Source organism: Triticum aestivum, chromosome 6B, assembly GCF_018294505.1.
Source record: "Triticum aestivum cultivar Chinese Spring chromosome 6B, IWGSC CS RefSeq v2.1, whole genome shotgun sequence".
NCBI lineage: Eukaryota > Viridiplantae > Streptophyta > Magnoliopsida > Poales > Poaceae > Triticum > Triticum aestivum.
The window spans coordinates 619041720-619046845 of NC_057810.1; positions in this window are offsets into that span (position 1 = coordinate 619041720).

The following is a 5126-nucleotide window of genomic DNA, read 5'->3' on the forward strand; positions in this document are numbered from 1 at the left end:
GGCGACTAACTTGTGCTTGCCGCTCCGGAGCCGATCCTATTCCTCACCATTGGCATATTTGGTGGCTATCTCCATCATTCGACTCAGAGACATGTCTCCGATTTGACCAAATTTCAGGCTCAGCTCTCTGTACTTTACGCTTTCCTTGAAGGCGCAGACTGCCTGGTGATCAGATACAATCTCCACTTGGTGATGCAATGTGATCCATCTCTGGATTTAGTCTCTCAGAGTCTCATTCGACTTCTGCACACAAGATTGCAACTCTGTTAGTCCTGCTGGTTGCTTGCATGTTCCTTCGAACGTTCTGACAAACACTCGGGAGAGGTCTTCCCATGTGTAAATGCTGCTGGGTGTCAACTGATTCAGCCATGCCCTGGCTGACCCTTCCAACATAAGAGGCAGATGTTTCATGGCCACCTCGTCATTTCCGCCACCGATCTAGACAGCCACTCGGTAGTCTTCAAGCCAAGTATCGGGCTTAGACTCACCGTTGAACTTGCTGACTCCAGTCGCCAACCTGAAGTTGGGAGGAATCACGGCGGCTCGGATGGCTCTGCTGAAACACTCTGGTCCGGAGACATGCACTCGGCTGCTGGTGGGCACATCTCTATCGTTGCCCTCTCTGTGAGCTCTGTTCCGGTCGACCAGGCCTTGAACGATGATGGTCTCGCATCAAAGCCTGGTTCCCTGGGGTCGACTGGGATTCTTCGTCCGCCACTGTGCTGGCGCCTATCATCCTGCTATCGAGGCACATAGGATCCACCCCTTAGAGGAGGAGTGGGCGCTCGATGTCGATCGTTGCAATCTAATTGGTGATCATATTGCTCATGGTTCCTGTACTGATCATGCCGGTCACCATGCCCTTCACGCCTCGGGTGCAATCTAGGGCTTTGAGCCGACTAGACCATATTCGCTGCCATGGATCTGCTCTGAATCCTGTTCTGCGACTGCGATACAGCTGAATTCTGATCTACTGCTGCCCAGAGCAAATCTCTGATCTGCATCAAGCCTCTGCCAGCCTCCGACTGGGAAGGCTGAATTGACTCTGCTATACGGGCTGCAGCTACTAAATTCTGAATCGGAGTTCGGTATACCTGAGTCGAAGGTGGGAAGAGCTGACGTCGACTAGAGTAAGGGACTCGTTGTCATGCACACTCGTCGAGTGCTCGCTGAAGGTTCTCCAGTCGAGTGTGCTCAGCCAGGTTGGCCAAGCGCGTGTCCTCCAAGGCGCAAGCCTCAGGGGTTTCTCCAATGATAGGAGTATGAAGGGCATCCATGTTCCGGCAGCGAAGTTCTTCCCTCCGCAGCGAATTGAGGGGCTCGGGAAGGTGTTCCTCATGGGGATGCGACGGATCGCCTCCGCCGTTACCTCCCTCAGCGCCAGAAAAGCCGGGGGGACCGTGTGGTCCATTAACCATCAGGACCTCCACCGCTGGATCACTGCTGTCGCACTCGGATGCAGTCTCTACGGAGCCAGTCGAACAGGTCATAGAGAGATTCGTCGGGCTCGATTTCCGTGACTTGGGCAGTGGTCAACTGGCGAGCCACCGCGTGCCTCACTCACCGCTGAAGCCTGGACCGACTGGAGCGCTTGCATCAGCGGGAAGCTAGGAGGGAGGATGACACAAAAACCGGTCGATACTTGGTCGACGGTTGCCGCAGGAGGACACCGCGGATGCACGCACGAAAGTGCGTCGCTCCGCGGACTGGGAGCGCGTCGACGTCGAGCGGAGCCTCCCGAAGCCAGGCAGAGTCGTCGGCGATGAACGTGAGTGCGCCGAGACGGATCTCGCGGCCCTCGACCAAAACTCCGCCTGAAACCATGACGAAGGCGATCGAAAAAATTGCAACTTCTCCAATAAATCGCTAAGACACCTGCCCCAAGGTGGGCGCCAACTGTCGTGGTTCTAAGTCTGACAGTAGTGTAGGGGGTACTAAAGGAGAGGGGAGATCCTAGCTATGGAGTAGTTGTTCACGCAAGTGTTTTACGAGTTCAGGCCCTTCTCAGAGGAAGTAACAGCCCTACGTCTCGGTGCCCAGACGCGGTCGACTGGATTATATGCGTGAGAGTTACAGGGGTGCGAACCCTTCTGCTAGTGGAGGGGGGTGGCTTATATAGAGGACGCCAAGACCCCAGCCAGCCCACGTAGCAGAGGGCTTAAAGTACATTAAGGCCAGGCGTTACTGGTAACGCCTTACATAAAGTGTCATCATGACCATAAAGACTACTTAATTATAGACTGTTTGGATACAGAGTGGCTCTGGAACTCCTGGTGATCGAGTGAGTCTTCATGGCCGAGTGTCTTCAAGTCCGTCGAGTGGAATCCCTCTAGGTCGACTGGAAGACGATTTCTTCTAAAGATGTCCTTGGGGAGGGTACCTTGGATAGGTCCATGACCCTACCCTAGGTACATGACTTCATCAGTATCCGCTTCTAAATACAAGAAGCTGAAGACTACCTGCCGCTTCACAAATCTGGAGGAAGGAACTTGGCTTTTCCAGTAAAAGACCGAAATGTTGTGTATGTATGAAGTCTGTTTCACCGCTACAGTAATTGGAGGATTATTTATCAGTATATTATTTGTGCCACTGCACATTCAAGTTACTCAGGGAATGCACACGCAGTTTGCAAAAGTGTTTCTACGATTGACCAAGAGCATTCTATTCAACAATGTGGCAGTAGATGAAAGTTCAGTCAAATTGGTCGCTTTCGCAGCTGTCTATCCGGGGCTGCCTCTCCGTTGACCCGCCGGCGTCCACACCGCTTCTACTTCGGTTTCTACCACGGTCCTGAGCCGGCAGCGTTTCAGTTATCTCAAAAAACCATCGCCGTAGTTCTAAGCACATTGGAGTTTAAAAAAGAAAGAGAAATCGATGCTCCTGCTACTAACAAAACGGGAGCATTCTATTATATGAGTTAGACCAAGTGCTACTACTCTTCGTCCCATGTGAAGGCTAAATACCAGCAGAGTTTGTGCGAGAACCAGGAAATAGTATTACTACTTTTTGTTGGTTGGAAAGGACCAATACAAGATGCATGCACACAAATCAGTCAAGTATCTCATGTTTGATTTGGTGAATAAGTACCGGCACGTACATCATTATATGAATTGACCATCTGATATTTTATCAACTATGTCCAACATTATCCAGCGTCGGTGTCTGCGTTCATCCGATAAAGATACCAGGTGCTATTCACCCAATCTATTTTTATATACATATTAAAACATCTGAGCAATACTACTCCGCCCTGCTATATTTTTTTGTACGCAGGACAATTATTCACTACAAACGTGGTTTATACCACGGGTACTGTCATGGAATTAACACGTCAGATGTCCTAGCAGAAGGACTTAGTCGTGGAGCCATCGCAACGAGATGAGCTTAAAGGGGTTAAACCGGAACAAAGGACACAGGAAGTTTATACTGGTTCAGCCCCTTGCGGTGAAGGTAAAAGCCTACGATCCAGTTGTTGTGGGATTGATTGATCTCGATGAGCAGGGAGCGAATCCGCTTTACCTATCTCTTGAGCTATTGTTTCTTGTTCTTGAACCGCTGCTGGGTCGTCCCTTTATATACACAGGTTGACGCCTGGCCGGTTTACAGAATCCCGAGGCCGGCTCATACAAGTGTCCGGCTCGGTCTCTTCCCTTCCCTAACTTACAATACAAGTTATACAACTATGGTGGTTTACTACTATGGGCCCTAATCCGCCTTTGGGCTCTGGGCCTCTAAGCTTTAACAGTAGAGCACCATACTCCTTGTCTTCATGGGCTTCAATATAGATGAGCGTAAACTGGCCCCTCCTGGGCGGTTTACACTCAGTAGTTATATCCCCAACATTAGGCCCCAGATTGATTTGAACCTGTTCATGTCAATCTTCAATACTTAGAAAAATTCCCTGAACATCTTCTTATGATCCTCGTAAACCGTCATGATATCTTCTCCCTGTGAGCTTTGGTAAACCGCCATGACATCATCTTTTAAAATTGCAGTTAATCGTCATGACATCATCTCTGTATAAAAAAGTCATAAAGATTCCCTTTATTAATTAACTTCCGAAGATCGAGGCAACAGTTGTGGCCCATTTTCCGCTTTGGGCTCCTCGATCCACACGCTTGCCTGCCTATCCATTCGCCTTATAAATAGGCCCAGGGGTCTTTCCCTTTTCCCCTTCCGTGCTTCTTCTTCTTCCTCTCGTCACTCTAAGCCCGACAGCTCCACCGCCGCCGTCAACCTTCAAGCAATGCATCATCCCTGGCCGCTGCATCAACCTGAACATACCAGAGATCCGCAGCTCTCCTCCGCAACTCCTGTGAATCCGGTAAGCCTTCTTCCCTCAACCCTAGATCTGCATTAGGGTTTCGGTATTCATCTGTGTTCATTAGTGTTTGTCTGCGTTTGTTGTTTGATCTTACTGTCTCATTGAATCTAGATAATCTTCACATCTTTCCTTTACGGCCGAAGCTTTAGTTTATTTCGCCTTACCATAGTATCTTTAGGACCACAAATAGATCCCATCTGGATCCTTTCTGTTCTGCTGTCGCCATTTTAGGGCTTTGATATTTTTCCTTTTCCTGAACTGTGTTAGATCCATAATGATAATCCTTAGCTTGTGAAACCTGTTTGCGTAGCACTTAGCAATTTTCAGATCTGTTTTTCTCCATACCACTATAGGCGGTTTAACCTGTAAAAATGATAATCCTCTAGATACCATTAGCCCTTACTTAAACCGCCATCTTTACCTGATCATCAGTATCTGGCTTAATACGCACACACATGCTTTGATTAAATTCCCCGGTTTGACACCGGTTTATGTGTATCAATCTTGAACCGTGAACCGGCATGTAAACTTACTTTATAGTTCGTCATCAAAAATGGCCAAACAATTCTCTTCTTGCAATTTGGTTCCCTCCCGGATCACAGAAGAACAACTCACTAGATATGTTCTAACTGGTGCTTTGGCAAAGAAGGAAGTCATTCATTGGAGAGTCCCCGGTGCCGAAAACCCTTCTGAACCTCAAGATGGAGAAGTGGTTGTGTTTATGCAGCATCTGGCCCGAGGGTTTAGCCCTCCCGGATCAAAAAAATTATGTGATGTACTTGCCAATTTCCAACTCCATCCT